We start from the raw sequence: 22,819 nt of genomic DNA, 5'->3' as shown, positions 1-22,819 counted from the left end.
TTCCTTTTATAACCCTAGTTTTGCCTTGTATTAGTTCGGCACACATCTATTATTCATCAAAATGGCATTTGTACTAGAGAGTTTAAGTTCCATTGTGCTTTATAATGTATCTGGGTTTATAATGTATCTGAGCGTATGGAAGTTGGAGGTCAAGAAGAGTTGAGAAGAAAAGTTGAATTCCCAAATATGAGGCCAATAACGGTTTAGTCATGCACTTTCCATCATGGTCCTTCCCACAATTAATTCCACCAATAACCATATTAAGGAGCAAAGCACCCAACGTCTGGCTTATATTTCCCTTTCTTTTACAGAAGCCCGTGGCTATAAATAATAAAACTTAAAGGTGCACTGGCAACCCATCTAAATCTAGATCAAAACTCTAAATGAAAGAGGCTGAAGGAGTGACATCATTCAGTGACTACATGCCTACAATTACATGCCGATAGAATGGCACTGGTGTTCGTTGTTTCAGAGAAAGCATTCCGTGGCCTTGTAATGCTTTAAAACTTTGTTTTGAAACACCTGTCTTGGCAAGCATAACATCCAGGCTTTTAAAACAGTGGGAAGCTGCGCCAACACTAGTCTTTGCCTTAAAGCATCTCCTCTGTCAAAGCCTGACAGCCTCTGATTATCTCTTGCCCCTCCCGGTTGCCTCATTCTGTTTTATGGCACTGAAGTCCCCAAATGCAAGATGATCAACCTGTCACAGCCGAAGGAACAGCCAGTGGCAGGTTGGATAGAAGAAAGAACCCGCCGTGCTCCCGCCTCCAAATGTACTTCCTGGGGCTTTCAATGGATTTGTAATGTGGCTTTGACATTTGTGAATACCTCCAGCGGTGGCTTTCAGATTATTTCATGTGCTCCATTGTTGGTAGGTAACCTTTAGCAAGGCATTAAGAGCACAAAGGAAGGTGTGTAAATTTCAAATCATAAAAGGCTGATTAATTCCCCGGCTTCCATTCTACACACACACACAATTCTAACATAAGAATGAAATGCCTCCAGAACACCCAGGAATTCCTAGGCCTTGGAAAGAGGATTATCAGAGGAGCACCGACAACATTTAGGGAAAGTGTGTGAAGAATGGATTAAAATGGGGTAATATTTGAAAAAATGCATTTGGGCTCCTATGAAGCATGGGTCGATTTCTGGCAAGGACTGAGAAAGAAAATTATAATGGACCATGAAAGGAATAGACCTCTGATGACATTCCACAAAAATAAGGAAAAGAACCGAAGTCCCAACAGTGTTTTTCCAAAAAGCAACTGCCCTGCCTTGGTTTTTCCCTTGAAAACATTTTGTTTCTCATCCAAGAAGCTTCTTCAGTTCTTGGATGAGAGACAAAACATTTTCAAAGGAAAAAAACAAAAAAAGGCCAGTTTCAGAAAAGCACCTTTGGGACAACCATGACCTGGATGATTGACAATTTCCATAGACAACTTATCCTAAAAATTTGACTTCCATGCCAGTGAAAGAACAAGAGATAGACCCACTCTGTTCCTACCTTATGGATCTGATCTATGCAATAAGTATAATACTGAAAGAAAATTCTCTCTGCCTTTCTGGAGATAAAATTGAAAATGATGGAATCTAGCTGATAAGTTTCTGGCTACAAATCATTTGTTTCTAGACAATTCTTTTGGATACAGAGTCTCTATCAGCACATCCCAAACTTTCATGAGGATGAATGAGAAACAAATCATGCATAAACAGAGGAAAGCAGCCATCTCTTTTAGCTGTTGGAGATATTAGTCCGTGTCCATAAACATGTTGCAAGATATGGAGAGCATAGTTTGAGATAATGGTAGCAACCTGGTGCCTTCTAGAAGTTTTGGGCTTCAGCTTCCATCATCTCCACCCTGAATGGAATATTTGGAGGGATCAAAGTTCCAGACACCTAGTCAACAGGTTGCCTACCCTGATCAGTGAGGAAGTAAAACAAAACATTGTAAAGAACATACAAGTACCATAAGAGACAGCTTTAAGATCAAATTGAGTTTATATGCAACTCAACAGATGTTAACATCTGACCAATCTTGTAAATCACCCAGAGTCACTTTGGTGAGATGGGCAGTGTAGAAATTCAATTTTTTAAAAAACAGTCCATCTTGTCTGGATTCAGAAATTACACAGTATCGTGCCTGTTTAATTCTTCTGAAATTTTATTTCTTTTAATGTATTTGCTGCCTATCTCATGGTGGGGCTACTCTAGCTGAATGAATGAATGAATGAATGAATGAATGAATGAATGAATGAATGAATGAACATACATACATACATACATACATACATACATACATACATACTTGAAGTAAAGGTCACCAGGAAGACCAAAGATGTAAACTAATCTAGAAAGTGGGGAAAAAACATCTGGAAAAGCATTTGGATGAGTTACCTATACACTATATGGCTATGTCCATGTTTTCACCAAAGTAGCCTAATACAAATAGCCCTCAACTTACAACAGTTCATTTAATGACTGTTCAAAGTTACAACAGCATTGAAAAAAGTGATTTATGACTATTGTTCACAATTGCAACCATTGTGTCCACACCCCTCCAGGTGCTGGTGAGAATGTGCTTGGTTCCCAAAAAAAAGAATGTTGTTTTGGCTATGTGTTCCCCCCAGCTATCTCTACTCCCCCTCCCCTTCCCACAGCTCTATCCAGCCTTGCTGTGGCAACCCTGAAGATGTTCCAAGATGGCTCCAGGGTTGGCACATTGAGCATTCCCACGATCATATGATCAAAATGCAGATGCTTGGCAACTGACTCATATTTATGACAGTTGTAGTGTCCCCGGGTCATGTGATCTCCTTTTGCGGCCTTCTGACAAGCAAAGTCAATGGGGAAGTCAGATTCCCTTAACAACCGTGTTACTAACTTAACAACTGCAATGATTTACTTAACAACTGAGACAGGAAATGGGGCAAATTTCACTTAGCAACTATCTCACTTAGCAGCAGATATTTGGAGCTCAGTTGTGGTTGTATGTCAAGGACTACTTGTACTTTGAAGTCAGACCCATCTCTAGGACATTTTTACATTTCTGTTCACATTCAAATGTGAATTAAATCATTTTTCCCCAATCAAAATGTATTTATGATCCAACACAACATACAATCATAGATCCCCTCTCCATCAACAACCCCAAGAATTACATTTCCTAGGTCCATCCATAGAAATTCAGCAATGAAAAAATTACATGGGCATTTGCAGAATATTTAAACTCATTAAGAAAATTGTTAATATGAATTTACTCCAGTAATTAACACAGAATAATTTACAAAGTTATTGCCACCAGTTATGAATTTTCCATTGTACAATCAGATCTTTCAATATTTATCCATGCTGTAAAATATGTTCCTTTTCATTGACTTAACTCTATTTCTTCACACAAATTCTATTATTTAGTTTCTATTTATAATATTTTCATTATTTCCAACAGTTTGAAGTTTGAGCCCAAATGCTTCATTTTAGATTTTCCATAATCAAATAAATAACTATTTAGCAATTTATGCAGGTCTGAATACTTCTCTTAATTGAATTTTGGAATATAATGCAGACCTCTTTTTCTTATAAAAGGCCTTTTTTATTAATATCTGTTAGTCATTTAGGTTCATCTTGTAGATGTAAGCTTGCATTAATATGAAGTTGTTACAACAAGGCCTTGAAAGAGTGTGTGTGTATCTCTGTGTGCACAAAAACGAGATATTTTCTCTTTGTTCTATGTTAGGGTAAGTGAAATAAAGGATTGTAATGGAATGAGAAGAACAATAGTAAGAATGGCTCACATTATTTTCCAATTTAACTCCATATTGCCATTTTAACCTGTGTGAAAAGACAGGAGATTTATTTTCCTCATATGACAATCTTTTGTCAGTTTGATCCTAGATAGAGACAGATATTTCTCTCTCTGGGCACACTGAGAATATATCTGCTGAATAAAACTCCACATTGGCAACAGGAAAGGCATCTGGCCAGTAAACAGTTGCCCAAACTCCACCCCGCAAGGGATTATGGGGTTGTTAAAAGAGGATAATCTATTGTCAATATGTATGACAGCAGTGTTCCAACATCTAAGGAACTGCCACAAGGAAAAGGTGGTCAACCTATTCTCCAAGGCACTTGAAGGTAGAACAATAAGCAATGGGTGGAAACTAATCAAGGAGAGAAGCAAGCTAGGACTAAGGAGAAATTACCTGACAGTGGTAACAATTAACCAGCGGAACAGCTTGCCTCCAAAAGTTGTGGGTGTTGCATCACTGGAGGTTTGTAAGAAGAGATTGACAACCTCTTGTCTGGAAAGGGTCTCCTGCCTAAGCAGAGGGGTGGACTAGAAGACCTCCAAGATCCCTTCTAAATCTGTTATTCTGTTATATGGTTGCTTCTACTATTCTTGTTAGAGTTTGATAGCCCTTCAGTCTGGATCGGATATATGCCATAAATATGCTGTCTTTGTGAAACATTATAAGTTTAAGGCTAGGAAGTCCAAGAGAACAACCAGTGAGCCCTGGTAGCGCAGCAGTTTAAAGCACTGTTATTAACATCAGCTGCCTGCAATTACTGCAAGTTCAAATCTCACCAGGCTCAAGGTTGACTCAGCCTTCCATCCTTTCTAAAGTAGGTAAAATGAGGACCCAGATTGTGGGGGCAATAAGCTGACTTTGTATAAAATATACAAAAGTATGAAGGCTATTGCTTAACGCATTGTAAGCCACCCTGAGTCTTTGGAGAAAGGCGGCATATAAATCATTTTTTTTTAAAAAAACACCATGTTTCTGGAACAAGAGATGATGCTCCATGCCAAAGTTGACAGCAGAAGAAATCCCAAATTGTCTTCATTTCTGATCTGTGAAAGTGACGTTATCTTGGATAAGAAATACTAAGGTCAGTTATTTCACAGTTCTACCACAAAGATTTTACTCAGTGATAATTATATGCTTCATATGTAGAAGGCTACAGTAACTCACATTTACAGTTAAATGAGAACTGCTATCAGTCAAGAATGAAAATATTGAGTATCCGTTGCATTAAGCCATAATACATTTAATTTGGCTTGACTTTTGCAAGATCTGTAAACCAACCATTGTTGGGTGAACACTAAATTGAACTAATGATTTGAGCTGGCATTCTCTACTAACTTAGAATTCCAGAATATTGGTTTGCTTTAGAATAGATTGTAGTTTATAATAATGTGTGAAAAATAAAAAATAACTCCCCTATAATAATAGCATCTATATGTTGAGAGAAGGACAAACAGCCTTAAGGGCAAGGTATGATGGAGAAGACCTAGCTTCAAATCCATAGCCAGCCATTAACCTTGTTAGGGAACTGGTGACTCACCCATGTCATTAGGTGTTAAGGGATAAAATGGCAGAATAATTATGGGTGCTATCTTGAGCTTCTTGGACCTATATTGGTAGCTACAAAAATAGATGAATACAGAGAATCAGAAGAGGATACCATTACCCCTTTATTGGTTTCTTTACTGGATTTCTTTAAATAATGATAAATATAATTTTAACCACATTTTACAATGGCATTTTAAAAGAAATAGAAGATACAAAGAGCTGTTGTGAAAACAGTAACATCATCTAAGTAGTTTCAGTTCTATAGAGGAAGGTTGGAAAATATATCAAATCAAATCAATCTTTATTGCAGACATAGATCAACATGAGGGAGTCAGAATTGCTGTTTTGATCCCTTGAGACAAAATTACATGTTACCACAGAATGAGGAATCTAGGAGTCTTCCTGTTGTTATTGGACTACAAGTTCTAGCAGTCTCAAATAGTTGCCCTCTGCAGTGCTCTAATGATATTCTGCTGCATTATATATGAAATAGGTAAGTCCATTTTGTTCTATTTTGGGGGGAAATAATCATGCAATCATACAATATATCCACTCCATTCTCTTGCTGTATCTCTGGAAAACCATTGTTGGCAAAAATTAGAGTTTCTGTGCGGTTTCCTCTGAAATACATATTTTGGCTCTGCAGCCCAACAAGACTGACACAGACTTCAGAGGATAATTAGAACTGCAGAAAAAAACAACTACTATCAATCTGCCTTCCATTGAGGACCTGTATACTGCACAAGCCAGAAAGAGAGTGTGAAGATATCTACAGACCCCTCGCATCCTGGACATCAACTGTTTCAACTCCTACCCTCAAAATGATGCTATAGAGCCCTGCACACCAGAACAACTAGACACAAGGACAGTTTTTTCCCAAATGCCATCACTCTGCTAAACAAATAATTCCCTCCACACTGTCAAACAATTTACTAAGTCTGCACTACTATTAATCTTCTCATCGTTCCCACTACCCATCTCCTTCCACTTATGACTGTGTGACTGTAATTTTGTTATTTGTATCCTTACGATTTATATTGATATTGTTTCCTGATTGCTTATTTGTACCCTTTGACTATCATTAAGTGTTGTACCTTATGATTCTTGCATAACATATATTTTCTTTTTATGTACACTGAAAGCATATGCATCAAGACAAATTCCTTGTGTGTCCAATCACATTTGACCAATAAAAAATTCTGTTCTATTCTATGTACTGTTCTCTCCAAAGTATGAATTTGATAGTCCGCATTGCCCTGCCCCAATTTACACATTTTACATGCACTTTTCAGAGCTGACAATCGAGTCTCAAAGTTCAGAGAAGGGAAAATGTGAAGCGTTATACTCTGATTCTACACATTTGCCGGAAAATGTAAATTAGTTTAGCACATTTAAACATGTTGAGTGCATGACATTTCTGTCTTTAAAAACACTGAAAAAGAAAGACCTAAAATAGGAGCATCACCTTTTCTGCCCCAAAGGCCAGACCAGACTTATTACATGACTAGCATGCTGGTTGAGGAACATTTTAAGAAGAAATTGGTGCAACCAAGAAAGAGAAAAAAGAAAGCTACGTTCAGTTAATTTACATGTCAGTTAAAAGAAAGACTAAGATTATTTGCCAATTCCATATTCAAGCATTTCTCATTCTTCATAAAATAAAATAACAAGTAAATAGCAGTTACTCCCAATTAACAAAATAACAGAGTTGGAAGGGACTTTGGAGGTCTTCTAGTCCAACCCCTGCATATGCAGGAGACCTTATACCATTTCAGATAAACAGCTGTCCAACCTCTTCTTAAAAACTTCCAGTGATGGAGCACCCACAACTTCTGAAGGCAAGTCGTTCCACTGACTAATTGTTTTCATTGTCAGGAAATTAAAATTAGTTCCAAGTTGAATTTCTCTTTGAGTCTCTCTTTCCATCTGTTACTTCTTGTCCTGCCTTCAGGTGCTTTGGAGAATAGATTGACCCCTTCTTCTGATTTAATTCAATCCTCTGAATTAATGTAATTAATTCAATCCTCTGGATTAAGTCTTAGGTAATATCGTTGAGCAAGAAATTCTGAGATTTGTGGTTCCTGCACATCCGAACTTTCCACATTGATTTGGTCTCCATATCATACACGTTGCCTAACTTCTATGATATATGATATTTACAAGATACCAACCCCGGCCATCCAATGGAAAGAAGAGGAGGGTAGGATAAGTCATCAAGATATCTCCACATTATTGCCATTATCTTGACAAAAGAGCAGAGAAGGCATCGCCTGCCTGTCACAATTAGGGTGATAAATGTCTTGTTCTTTGAAGCTTGTTTGAAAGTCAATTATGCAGATTATTTTGAGAATGCCGACAGATGGTCTCCCCCCACCCACCCCATGAGACGATCAACTTGAACTTTGATATGTGCATAAAGATGCCATAATTTGTCAAGCTCCAATGAGGCTAGTTTATCACACGTCACCAAAGGGCTCTATAGATTGCTATATTTAGTCCTTTTCTTCCTACTGTCATCGCCGGCATTCTCACTTGTATTATTATTATTCAGAATATTTCCCCTCTTTAATTGGAAGCTTTGCAACACTGCCTCCATAAGCCAAATATTGATCTTATACTCTTGTGCTTCAGGTTTTTGATTAACACCAAAGGCAGCTAAGGAGCAGCTTTCTGTTGGCATCCTACTAATTTTAAAAATTATTATTATTCACTCGATGCGGTTGCAAACCTTTCTTTTTTACTGCTCAGCCTCTGGTAAGTGGGGTGGGGAAGAGATACGGATTGATCCGAGAGAACCTGAATAATTCAAAAGTCAGGCTTTTCCTGGAAAGCTGAAAGAAAGAATGACCTTCAACACGAGTCCTTCCCCTGCCAAAGAAACAGCAATTCTGACATTTTAATGATAGTTTTAATGGGTCAAAGATTTGAGGAGTTTATTGGGAGGGAGGGGGGCTTATCCGTTCGAACTAAAGTTGGAATGACCATGAAGTGGGTCTGCAAATGGAAAGAGGGTTTTGCCAGGCAGAGGTGATGGCAATTTTAAAAAAAAAACTAATTGATATATTTGGGAGTTATGGGGCAGCAATGTTCTCACCTAATAGGAGACTCCAGCTTCACCAACCGGCTGGCAGAGCAGGCATCCCTAATGACAAATATGCTCTGAATCTCAGGCTATCGCTTCAATGACTGGATACAGAAATGTCTAACTTTTCTTTTCTTTTCTTTTCTTTTCTTCTTCTTCTTCTTTTTTTTTTTTTTTTTGTTGTTGTTGTTGTTGCTTTAATTTATATGCCGCCTTTCTCCGGAGACTCAGGGCGGCTTACAATGCGTTAAGCAATAGCCTTCATTCTTTTGTATATTTTATACAAAGTCAGCTTATTGCCCCCACAATCTGGGTCCTCATTTCACTTCCCTTAGAAAGGATGGAAGGCTGAGTCAACCTTGAGCCTGGTGAGATTTGAACTTGCAGTAATTGCAGGCAGCAGATGTTAATAACAGTGGTTTAGTCCACTGTACTACAGGCTCGTAATATTTGAGGGGCTGTCATAAAGAACAGGAGGTCAACCTATTCTTCAAAGCATCAGAAGGCAGGACAAGAGGCAGTGGATGGAAACTAATCAAGGAGAGAAGTAATCTAGAACGAAGGAGGAATTTCCTAAGAGGGAGAACAATCAACCAGTTCTTGCCTTCAGAAGTTGTGGTTGCTCCATCACTGGAGGCTTTTAAAAAGAGACTGGATAGTGGACAGCCATTTGTCTGAAATGGTACAGGGTCTCCTAGATCCCTTCCAATTCTGTTATTCTGTTCTTTTATTCTGTTAACATTGTCTAAACCAGTCAGTCCAGCCAACCGCTGTATAGGCAAAGATGATTTTGCCACCTCTGCCTAGGGCATCACCACCTGCTGGGCAGTCAATGTTTTCTGCCAAGTTCACAGCAGTGATTCCAGATGATCCTAATGAAACCTTGCAGCCCAACACTGATCCTTTTGGGCCAGGGGATGTTGGCGCTACTTCCATATGACCCTGGGCTCCTCCCCTGCTTCTCACCAGAAGTGATCTTGTAGTCCAGACAGAGCTTCTCTGAATCTCTCTGTATTTCAAAGCTGCAGTTTGACCTGATGAAAAGTTTACATAAAAAGTCGAGGGTGGTGCTGGGTTTTTTTTTTTTCTTTCTTTCTTTCTTTCTTTTTCTTTTTTCTTTTTTTTTTTTTTGATGAATGTCACACTTGAAAGCAATTAAGGGGGTTGAAAAGGAAGACACAATTTCCCATTGTCTAATTGTCTTGCAGCACCTTCAAAGTAATAAATTTGTCACATTGAATTATTAATGAGAAACGAATATTTGACTTGCAACGCAGAATAGAAAAGAGTTCATTATCCGTTGGCATTGTTCCTTCCAAATCATCAGGGTGACACCAGGGAAGGAAAGAGAAAAGGCATAATTGTCTGTCTGGTTCGTACACCTTCCCATTTAAGACTCCTGCAAGAGGAGGCAAAAATAACGCAAAAGCCATCTCAAATTAAAACTCCTGCTTGACTCTATTTACCCTTTGGGCCACTGCATTTTAAGGAGTGCTTTCTGCAAGAGCCCAGGGCGGTGGGATAAACTGACATATCACCCTGTCCAACTCCCTGTTTGGAATTCTATTTTAAAGCATGTTAGTGCAAGACAGAGAGCACTAAATCAATTGAATTATGGGGTATGTTGCTTTCCATCTTTGGCTTCACCGGATCACTACTCAAACTTAAAGGTTAGAGTCAAAGATGCAGCTTTTTAGCACGGTGCTTTTATTACCGGTGCTAGAAATGCCACAACAGAGCAGCAAACCGGCAATGCTGAACTATAATCCTCAAGCCATACTTAGAGCGGCTAGTTAACTTACATCTGTAAGAGAAGGCCAACCTAATTTTGAAAAGCACCTGAAGGCAGGACAAGAAGCAATGGATGGAAACTAATCAAGGAGAGAAGCAATCTAGAACTAAGGAGAAATTTCCTAACAGTGATAGCAATTAACCAATGGAGCAGGCTTGCCTTCAGATGCTGTGGGTGCTCCATCACTGTAGAGTTTAAAGAAGAAATTGGAAAACCTGAAATTGTATAGGGTTTACTGCCTGAGCAGGGTGTAGACTAGAAGATCTCCAAGGTCCCTTCCAACTCTGTTATTCTTTTATCCGTATCCTTTTCCCCTCCTTGTGCACTCCAACAGATGAAGTTTCTATGGTTTTTCAATGGCAGGTGGTGGGCTTCCATTAAGAGACTTTTCTGGTCTCAGAGTATATGCTTTTGGCCATGGTCTCCAACTTTGCAACTGTCAGTTTTCACATCTAAATCACCTAGGCTTGCAATGGAAAATGTGAAGGTGTTTTTCTTCCCAAGTATTTTGGCTGCAAACTCTTGGCTGCTCAACTACAAACAGAGGTACCCACAGGGCATGTCATAAATATCAAGAAGATGGACATGATGGCACAATCAAAAGTCTACCCTCTTTTACATCCATGTTGTGTTCTTGGACTTATTTAATTACCAAGTGGTCCAACCATGAGTGAGCATATTGTGTGTATTTGTGTGAACATCCAGACTTTCATTATACAATCCTTTCTTCAATGGTCTACAAACTTCTTGGTAGCCACAACTCCACTCACTTCCAAGGAAAGATGTTACATGGGAGATCTCCCATCCCACCAGGATTTTTCATCTTGAGAAGATTTTTCATCTTAATCCAGTGAGGGACACTTCATCTTTAATGAAAAAAGTGGAAGAGAAACCAACAACAGCAATTGCCATTATTCTACCATACCCCAAACACCTCCTTTGTCAATTCAACCTCTTCTGGGTTCAGAAGCAATGACCACACACCAATATGAATATCTTGGTCTTCTATCAGGTGGGAGAGATTTCCAACTTCAGACTTCTTTTATTCAATATTTTTAGTTCCAAGATACAATGAGAGATCAGATTTCTGGCTGCAATTTATCAGGAAGTTACCAGTTAGTTCCAGAGTTGGGTGAGGTTAAGGTCAGTCCTAGAGGAGATCAACCCTGACTGCTCTTTAAAAGGCCAGATCCTGAAGATGAAACTCAACTACTTTGGGCACCTAATGAGAAGGGAGGACTCCCTGGAGAAGAGCCTAATGCTGGGAAAGATCGAGGGCAAAACGAAGAAAGGGATGGCAGAGAACGAGGTGGCTGGATGGAATCACTGAAGCAGTCGGCGTGAGCTTAAATGGACTCCAGAGGATGGTGGAGGACAGGAAGGCCTGGAGGAACGTTGCCCATGGGGTTGCGATGGGTCGGACACGACTTCACAACAACAATAACAACAAAGGATCTTATTTATGCATAACAGGAGGTCAAGGTCCCTGGGAATGAGGTAGAAAAGCAGAATCCTCTTTTTCAGGGGAAATAAATTTTTCTGACCTTGCACTGCAGATTTCAAACCTGCAGAAATTTCTGAATACCATCTGGACAGGGAAAAAGTCCAGGAAAGAGTTACTGGTATTTGCTTTTCCAATCTACACTTCCATTTCTGCAAATTACTGTCCTGCATTTTTGATGCCACCTCTGAAATCAAGTGAGGCTGATGGGTCTATGACAGTTCGCCGCGGCCAACTTACCAAAGGACAACTCTCTGCGGGACAAGAGTTACACCAATGTCAAAGAAATGGTGGACTAGGATAATTAAAGAAAGAATGGAAAAGTGGGACAGAATGAAAGGTGAATGGCAAAAGTTAAAATATTGTTTTTATTTATTTTAAATAATTAAATAGAATTGTTAAATTGTCCTGCAGCAAGTTGTCCCATAACAAGTCAGCCATGGCAAGTTGGCTGCAACGAATTGGCTGTGCAAGTTGTCCCATTCCGGACAGTGATTGTACAGTTAGAGCTACCCTAAGTAACACTGTAAAGAAGAAGAAAAAATTAAAGTTGAACTATAAAAGCTAAAAAGGACTGCCATAAACTAGAGGTTTATATTGCTCTTCCAGGCATTCTTCCTTATCAGCTTCACCACAAAACATCATTCCCATATATTTGAGACAGGACAGGTACATCATTAAATTTATTCCGACTCTACAGACATTGAACTGAGCATATTTCAACTGAAGTTATTCATTTTATTATCTCAAATTTTTATATGTATCTGCCTGTGTAATTAAATAGATGTGGGCAGATAAAGAAGAAGCTACTCAGCTGATGCAAGGTAGAATTAGCTATCAAGATCTCATCTTATGCATTTCTGGATTCAGCTCTTAATGATACATAACCTCTGCAGAGAGGCAATGGATTTACTTGGTGCTCTACTTGCTTACCCAGAGGTCAATGTCAAAGGGAGGTAATCTTGGACACAGATCTAAGATGCCTGATTGGTTGTCTACATGTATCTTATCTGTAGAATTTTCAATAACAATTTCCTTGTGCTTACAATGATTACATGCACAAAACACCAGATGAGAAGGATACAAGGACTGCATTTAAAGATCTGTAATCTCTTTTCATTATTATTTTTTTCATGTGCAACTGGCACATTGAATGTGTGGCAGAGCAAGTTGGGATTAGTTGATGCAATGGATGAAGAGAAAATTGTAACTTTTCGATTTGAATACAAAAGCACTTAAATATGCATAGTTACACAGAGACACAAACTGAAATGTTCCCATCTGAAATTCACTCCCCCCCTCCTAATTTTGCAATGCAGATGGTAAACATTTAAAACAATATAAAACAAAGTTTCCAAGAAGTAATGGATGGAAATTGATCAAGGAGAGATCCAGAACCTAGAACTAAGGAGAATTTTTCTAACAGTGAGAACGATTAATCAGTAGAACAACTTGTCTCCAGAAGTTATGGGCGCTCCATCACTGGAGGTTTTAAGAAGAGACTGGACAAGGATCTGTCTGAAATGGTAGAGGATCCCCATCTTGAGGAGATGGTTGGACCAGAAGACCTCCAAGGTCCCTTCCAACTCTGTTATTCTGTTAATGTTATGTAGGCTTCTCTGACCTGATTATTTCAGGTCCTTTGAGGTAAGCTTCATTGTAAGCGGGTGTATGACTGGCCCAACTGAATTTCATGGCTGAGCAAGAATTAACAGAACTTTCTTCAAACTTGATTTAATATTCTAACCACAATGGCATATTAGCAGGAACATTGAATGCCAATTTTGTCATTTGACTTTCCTCTCTGACACACTTTGCATGTCTGATCTAAGAAGAACTTTTCCATTAGGATAGAAAAAATGATTCTCCTCTGTATTCTTGTGCATTGTATGGTTGAATAAGATTTTCAACATAAACAGCCTTCGCCTACTTTGTTCTCCACCCTTGTCAAGCGGTTTCTCATTGTTTGATTTCTTGTTTTCTGATGCAGCCTGGCTCAAGAGTGTAACCTCATTGTTTTAGAAGTGATTTGCCAAGGTCAGTCTCTGTAGCAGGAGGAGTTTTGCTTTTCATGTCCCACATATATAGACAATAGGTGCACTTAATTAGAAGGAGGAAGAATTGCAATAGAATAGCATATAAACTCTAAAACACACCTTGGAGAGGAGCTTTGGCAAAGCCCATTTCAGGAACAGCTCTATGCGATAGCTACAATATTCTGGAGAACCATTCCTTTTACCTTTTAAAAGGATAACACTCCCCAAAAATTGTTCGGTACTTACTCCTTTATTGAAATCTGCTTCTTCTGTGAATGTTTCCACCTGTCTATACTACTAAGTTGTTATTTTCTTGTTTTTCTCTGCTCAATAAATCCTTTGCCTTCAGAAGTTATGGATGTTCCATCACCGGAGGCTTTCAAAAGGAGACTGGACAACTACAGTATTTGTCGTAAATGCTATAGGGTCACCTGCTCGAGCAGGGGATTGGACTAGAAGACCTCCAAGCTCCCTTCCAACTCAATTGTTTTATGTTCTATGTTCTTTCTACTTCTACCTCATCTGTCTGTTCATGGCCTTGTCCTTCAGATCCATAAAACGTCTGCCCACACTGAACTATGGCAAAATAATTAGTCACTATTGTCTATAGACTAATTTTACTCTGGTAGGCTTTGGTGGCACATGGCAAGATGCATTAACCTTCACAGAAACTACCTGCTTTTGTCAAAGTAATGCAACCTGCATCATCGTGGGGCACCTACTGAGCTTCACTTCTTTGCTGGATGAGATCAGAACATCAAAGGGTAGGGTTTGAATTGTGGCAACACAAGATTGCTTTTGTCATCCTGTCCCCTTCGACCTTCTCCCCCTAACAATGCCGCAAGCAAGATGATCTGTTGGTTTAGTTGTCTTGAAGTTCAAATCCTGTCTCCTTGTTCTTGCAGAATTGTTGTGTATTGGATCCTTCTGTGTCCTCTGGGAAGAATTGGCATGTTTCTAGATTCTGAGCCTTCCAAACACAAATGGGATCTTTGCATTTAAGATGGGATCAATTTATGCTCTCCCACTAGATCTAGGATGGTGAAGATCAGCCAAGAAAGGAAACCAAGAAGCACAGTTCATACCACCATCCCTTCTCCTGAGGTTGACACACTCAATATCTGAACATACTGACAGTTGCCCTGAAGCTGTAGGAGATGATAAGGCTGAGCCCAAGAGTGGGTAAATGCATCATGAATCTCTACACCACCATAAGAGACCTAAGTCCAGCCCCTATTGATGTCATTTGACTCTTATCTGGTGCCAATTTGCCTTGATCATTAGTAGATCAGATTCTCGTATATAGGTAGCATGAAATAAGCTGGTAATACTTTTGATCCCTGACTTCTGACTCCTGACTTCTTTCACCTGACAGAAGCTATCCTTTGTAAACCCTTTCCGTGGGATTTATAATACAATTGCCTCATTTTTATATCAGATTTGTCTTTTATGAATATGGGAAACGTTACATACAGATGTTATAATGTGATAATAAACTGACTATAACCTTCAACACACAAATAATTCACCACTGTTCTTATCAATGGCATTTGTTCTTTTTGGTACTTGAGTCTGATATTTTGTATTCTACAGCCTACCAAAACTGAGGGTTGTATAATACAAAGTGTGTGGAATTTCTCTTCAGTGAAGAATGCAATTAGATATGTTTCCATATATCTAAGAAAGCCAGATAGCTAGTTAGCCAGAGAGGCAGATAATTCAATAAATGAGAGAGAGAGCGAGACAAAGAGAGAGAGAGGGAGAGAGATGAGATAGATAGATAGATAGATAGATAGATAGATAGATAGATAGATAGATAGATAGACAGATAGATGATAGATAGATAGATAGATAGATAGATAGATAGATAGATAGATAGATAGATAGATCAGTACTGGGATTCAAATCCCATTGCTACTGGTTTGCTCATGGGGGCGCGTATCTGAATCCCTGGAAATCTGCTACTAGCCTGCACTGAGTTAGATAGAGCTAGTTCTGGTGAGACATTGAGCAAAGTGTCAAGCAAGGTGCTATGGTCCTTGAGGAAGACGATCCAATGCATCCTAAGGGAATTTCTCATAACTGACCTTATGGAAGGATTTGAGGAGATAATCAGAAATAATCAGGAATGGAGCAGGAAACTGCAACCCCACCTCTCCAAAGGTTTGCAGTAGAAACAATTATGCCCAAGAAAGATTTATGCAGGGACAGATGGATTTCTTTAGGACAGAAGCGATCTTTAGAAAATTTCCATCACATTACTAGACAGAGAAATTGGGGTGGGGGAGGTTTATATTTTCTCCAAAGGCAAGAATCTCTATAACATAAACTGTAAACATCAACTGTTTCAACTCCTACCCTCAAAACGACGCTATAGAGCACTGCACATCAGAACAACTAAACACAAGAACAGTTTTTTCCCAAACGCCATCACTCTGCTAAACAAATAATTTCCTCAACACTGTCAAACTATTCACTAAATCTGCATTACTATTAATCTTCTCATCGTTCCTATCACCCATCTCCTCCCACTTATGACTGCATGACTGTAACCTTGTTGCTGGTATCCTTAAGATTAATATTGACTGTTTCCCTAGGACTATCATTAAGTGTTGTACCTTATGGTTCTTGATGAATGTATCTTTTCTTTTATGTACTCCGAGAGCGTATGCACCAAGACAAATTCCTTGTGTGTCCAATCACACTTGGCCAATAAAGAATTCTATTCTATTCTATTCTATTCTATTCTATTCTATTCTATTCTATTCTATTCTATTCTATTCTATTCTATTCTATTCCATTCCATTCCATTCCATTCCATTCCATTCTATTCTATTCTCTTTCAGTGTGTGAGAGAAGTTAGAGATGATTTTCCCTACTAGTGTCTTCCTCTGGGAGTAAGAAGCCAGAGAGGCTGCAAATTCTTGGAGAGATGCTGGTCCTATGAAAGGGAAGACATCCACAGGCGTCCCTTGACTACTTCATCTCTAAATAAATTAAAGAATCTTGCATCCCATTCATGAGAATTTCTCCACATTCTTCTATCCCTTAAAAAAAAAAGAATTTCTAAAACCAATTCTCTTTTGTCACATTGAACAGGTATTGGGCTTCTGAATTTCATGCTTGATGTGGAAAAGAATGTAACTTTGACTTTGGGTTTTACAAATTAGACTGATAGATCTTTATAGAAATGATTTGTTCATATTATTATGGAAAAACAAAAAGCTGTGATTTGATGCTAATGCCTTATTCTACTGAGAGAGTTGAAAGTCAATGCTTCTTTTTTCCCCCCTACCTTTCCTCACCTCACTTTCCTCTTTCCTCTCTCTCCTCACTGCTCTTTTATTTACTTTTGTGTTTTGTATTTAATAATACTTAATGACTTAGTTAAAAAATTAAAAACAGGAATTGGAGTGAGATTAGGAAGGGAGAATGGTTCTACCAAGCGTTAGATTTCTTTGTTCTTTTCAGAGATATCTCCATTCAACAAGGTACCACCATTTATGAGTTTTTACTCAACTCCTAGTGAAGAATCTCTTTAATTAACCACGCTTATTCAGCATATTTGGAAGCGAATGCAAAAGTTGGTAGGGAAGAAAACAATAGAGATGAGCTCAAGTTTTCTTTACCTGTACTTGCATATTTATTAACACAATAAAGATAAGGCAGAAAAAGATACTTTAAAGAAAATCAATGCTTTCTTAGATACAACATCAATGTAATTCAAGCAGCCCGAGTCAATTGCTGCTGTTAAATTAAGTTTACAACTTGAACAACCGTCATATAAAGCTGGCAGGGCCTGACAAATTAAATTACTAGAGTAATACATCACTCACAAAAGTATTATTGATAGTGACGGGGTGATATTGAATTTAAATTATTCATTTATATTGATTAAACAGCACTCCTTTACCGTTATCAAGGGAAAAGCCACTGACAAAGCTTCTTAGGGACCTCTTTTAAGCTTAGAGTACAAAATTGGAGACATTTCAACCTAGATGGACTTTTCACTAGCCAATCAGCCAAGGGCCTGGAAATGTTTGGGAAGTTAGAATCACAGGTAGAGCAGCCACATGTTCAGCGGTACTTGAAATGCAGGTAAGCTCCTTGGCAGAGGTCTTGCTAAAGACAGGATCTCTGCTGGAACTCAGAAGGAAAATATCAACTTTCAAAGCAAAAGATTGCAGCTTCAGCCTCTCCCATCTCAAGCTGAAAGCATCTAACTTACTCATTCATATATCACGATTGCTTCCTTCCCAGAAGACTGCTCATTTGTCACAGCCATTGGTAAATATGCACATCTGGCTGACTCAGTCATCATTTCTCAGAGTTCAACTGGGTGTTCATGAAAGAAGGAGACTTCCCAATGATGAGATGATCTTGTTCCAAAGCTTTCTCCCAGGTTCCATCCTCAATGCTTCTGGAATACGTTTCAGAGGACATGTTGGGCTTTTTATGTTAAGCCTGGCTAATAAAGTCTAATGAACGTATTACTATTGGGATGATTTGGATTTGGATTCTTTTTTTATCTAGCATGTGCAACCAGAAATCACCACAGAAACATTTATTTATTCTGATTGCATTTTCATGCAGGCAAATGTGAGTATCTGTGCATATTATCATATAATGTTTTTAAAAAATGCACCCAGCAATTGACCAAGAATTGGAATGATTTCTAACACAGATCTTTTGTTTGTCTCTTCTGGTTCGTAGCCTTTCTATATTTGTTCTGTCTTAATTGTTTTAAAATACAGTCTTATGATCAGAGGAAGGAAGGAAGGAAGGAAGGAAGGAAGGAAGGAAGGAAGGAAGGAAGGAAGGAAGGAAGGAAGGAAGGAAGGAAGGAAGGAAGGACAGTGAGGAAGGAGGAGAGAGGGTGGGAAGGAAGAAAGGAAGGGAAGGGAAGTTATTTTTAAGAACAACATTTTGTAAAATCTCAATCCCCTGAATATCATGGGAATTGTACTCAAAAACACATCTAAAGAACCTCAGATTGGGAAAGCTGTTTTATTGCTGTTGGGTTTCCTCCATAATGTCAGGTTTTGATGTCATCTCAAATAAAATAAATTGCATTTCCAAACGAATAGTCTTCGGTAAAATCTTTCATTTTATTAAGCATGACAATCTGTCCCCGATCGTGGCGTAGCCAACTCTGACTTCCTGACCCCAAACCTTCCCTTTCCGTTCCCCAATTCTCTGCGTCTCATTGGCCCTCTTCCAAATCACTCTCCCCATATCTATTACTTCAGCTCCCAGGAATGTCCCCCTCCCATCGCATCTCCTAGGGGATATTAACTTCAAGGAAAATAAGTAGGTGAGAAGTCAAGCGTCCTCTTGCCAGCTGCCCCCTCTTCTCCTTCTTATGTCAGCACTAGAGTAAATGCAGGTTGAAGTGCTGACACATAAGCCTTCTCAGATAATAGTTGTTGTGGTGGTTGTCTAAAGTTAGCAAATACATTTTCTAATAAAAACCCTCCTCACAAAATCTTGCAGCCCCCCAAGATTCTGCCCCAGCTTCCTCCTCCCCCCGAGTCCGGGGCTGCACTCATTTCATTGCAGCATTTCTTCCGGGCTGCAAAATGGAAAAAAATCCTACTGAAAAGGCGAAAGGCTAGATAAAAGTTGCGGAACCAATTAAACTACCCTGCTATAGTGTTAATAGAAGAAATCTGTCTTTTTGTTCCCTGCTGTGCTTTACTGAATAATAAGCTTCCAATAATAAAGCCATCTTGTAATAAATATGTACATTTTAACAATTCAGCTGGTTTTCTAATGTCAGGTTTTCCCTCCCTCCTTCCTTCCTTTTATAAAGCAATGTTCTCCCCCAGCCTTTTTTTTTTTTTGGCATCTTTATGCTTTTTACACATATATAGATTTAGAAAAAGGATGCTTTTGCAGCAAGAAAGCTGGAGCAGCTGCCCAAATTATCTCTATTTGAAATAAAAAGGATTTTGTTTTATATACTTGACCTTTGATGGACTACTAACCAATAAATCTTTTTCATTTCCCTCTTCCTGCAATGAAAGTCTATTTAGGCAAGCACAAAGCAATCCTCCTGATTGCTAGTTCCAATAAGAAAGAGCAACAAAGGAGACGAGATTGTAGGAAATTAGTTTGTTTCATACCTGGTTCTTGTGCTTGTGTAAAAAAAATGACCCAACGTCCTTCAAATCTACCTTGAATAAAAGCCATTGGGATAACAACTGCAACATTTGCAGGATGCAAAGATATATTCAAAGCATTCCCCTCGTTCCGCTCAAAGGGTTTTTTTAAAAAAATGCAGCAAAAGATATTTGTGGCTGCTGTCTAGTTTTGTCGAACTAAAAAGTTTGTCTTGTGCAGAATTCCAGGATTTGCCAAAGTAGTTGATTTAAAGTACCCACAAGCAGGATGGAGATACAGATAATCCTCAATTTAAAACCATAATTGAGCTGGGAATCACGTTTGTAAGTCATTGCATTTATTAAGCAGATCATCATGTGGCCACACCTGATTTTATGATCTTTTTACAGCGGTCATTAAGCAAAAGCCATGGTTGTTAAACGACTCCATTTTATCCAAGGGGCATTTTTGCTAGAAACCTCAAAAAACATCTCAAAAAATCACAGCAGTGTGACTTTGAGACACTGCAAATGGCCATGAAGGTGAGCCAATCGCCAAGCATCCAAAATGCAATCAGCTGATTGTGAGAAGGTGTGACCATTGGACCTTCAAACTCAGATTGTAAAAATCTGGAATTGGTCTGTTATAATTTAAAATGGTTGCTAAGAGACAGGCTGTTAAGTGAGGACTATCTTAAACAGCGCTTTGACTTCCTGGACATCCTACACCTGGAAAAATTCAGTTTAGATGTCTCTGGTGATCCTCAGTCATCCAGTCATGGTTGTCCCAAAGGTGCTTTTTCAAGAGGCAACTGGACGTTCTGGTTTTTCTTTGAAGACATTTCGCTTCTCATCCAAGAAGCTTCTTCAGCTCTGACTGGATGGTGGGGAATGGAAGGATTTATACTCCTTGCAGAGAGCTGGTCATCTTTTAGAGAGTCTCAGTAAAGCCAACTGGAGGTTTGTCTGTGTCCTCGGGGTCACCTGAGTGGTGCAAATGGGTGTGGAGCCTTCTTGGAACTGCTGAAAGGACTGCGTTGTAGAGGATGCCTTCTGCAGGATGTTTTTGTTCTGTCCCCGTCTCACACATGCACTCCCACAGACAGGCAACAGTTAAAGTACTCAGCCAACAACAGTTTATCTGGTATCAGAATTGGAAGCAACTCAGTGGCTGGCTGCCAGGTATTCTTTACTCACGAGGGGGGAGTTTCTCCCTTCGTCCGGGAACAAAGCCAATACACAACAATCAACAAAGTCCAGTAAATACAAAGAAGGTCGTCCGATATCCATTTTTTGCTTTCACAGAGCTGAACCGGCCACCACACCCTCTTTTATACCCTGTGGGGTGTGGTCCAGTGACTCAGCCTAATCCCTGACATGCCTCTTTTTCTGCTGCATGCGCTTATCTCTGCGACGCTGCCGAGGATCCAGCCAAGACTCATCTTCCTCATTACTGTCCACCTGTGGCTGCGTGGACGTGCTTGGCCCTGGGCCTATCTCTTGACCTTCGGCGGACACCGAAGGCATTGCCAGAGAGGAGGGTCCTGGAGAGGGAGGCCTTGCCAACTCCTCTCCTTCACTCTCGGAGCCCTCTCCTGCCGATAACACAGGCTCAGGTAACGGAGCCACAACAGTTTTTCTATCCTGTGTCCCTTCAGTGTTGAACAGAGGGGCAGGCTATTGGGAACGAGTCTGTGTTTTCTGCATCTCGAGCTGAAGCGCAAATGATTCCTGTAGTCTGCAATGTTTTCTGAAAATCCGTTCATACCTCCGCACCACTCGAAGGATGTTCATCCCAAAGTGCATAGCTAAATGTCTATGGAGATTCTCAGTCATCCAGGTCATGGTTGTCCCAAAGATGCTTTTTCAGGAGGCAACTGGATTTTTTTTTTTCTTAGAAGACGATTCATCCAAGAAGCTGAAGAAATGAAACATCTTCAAAGAAAAACAAGAAAGTCTAGCTGGCTCTTGAAAAAGCACCTTTGGGATATTCCGTTTACAATTGGCCCGAAATGACTTTTGGAAATGCAGGCAATTGATCTGAGAGGTCAATTTATTTGAGCCTGTCTAAGGGACAGAAACAATCTCTATCACCTTAGGCCAAGATGATGCGAACAGGACTGCTACTGAAAAAAGTGCCATTAGTACTTGGTTGGATTCCCAAATTATGTTTAAAATAGCTCTGGTGACTTAACCCATTTTCTGAGTTTGCACTACACACAGGCAAATCCAGCAAGGTGGGATTTCATCACCACCATCATTCAAGGTTAATGTTGACCTGAGCATATTGTATAAACACAACTACTAGGTCTTGTAATAGGTCTGGTGAAGTATACAACTCTTGAAAGAACAACATGGGACATAAATGAATTATAAACTGACTGTGCATCAGCTATCAAGGCATTAAGGCTAAGAGCTGTCCCTCCAGAGTGTATCATGATTAACATTTTCAAAAATATACAGAGGCAAAACAAAGAAGTCTTCAGGATCAGAAGACAAAAGAATGTAGTAAATATAGTAAAGATATATCAGACATCACCCTGGCAGCAAAAGTGTGTATAGTCAAAGCTATGGTGTTCCCAGTTGCAATGTATGGTTGTGAAAGTTGGACCATAAGAAAGACTGAGCAGCAAAGAATTGAGGCCTTTGAACTCTGGTACGGGAGAAGACTCCTGCGAGTCCCTTGGACTGCAAGGCGATCAAACTGGTCAGTCCTAGAGGAGATCAACCCTGACTGCTCTTTGGAAGGCCAGATCCTGAAGAGGAAACTCAAATACTTTGGCCACCTTATGAGAAGGAAGGACTCACTGGAGAAGAGCCTAATGCTGGGGAAGATTGAGGGCAAAAGAAGAAGGGGACGACAGAGAACGAGCTGGCTGGCTGGAGTCACTGAAGCAGTAGGCGTGAGCCTAAATGGACTCCAGAGAATGGTAGAGGACAGGAAGGCCTGGAGGA

Source organism: Pituophis catenifer, unplaced genomic scaffold (genome assembly GCF_029215685.1).
Source record: "Pituophis catenifer annectens isolate HBS135680 unplaced genomic scaffold, rPitCat1.0.hap2 SCAF_11, whole genome shotgun sequence".
Lineage (NCBI taxonomy): Eukaryota > Metazoa > Chordata > Lepidosauria > Squamata > Colubridae > Pituophis > Pituophis catenifer.
This window is presented reverse-complemented; position numbering follows the sequence as displayed.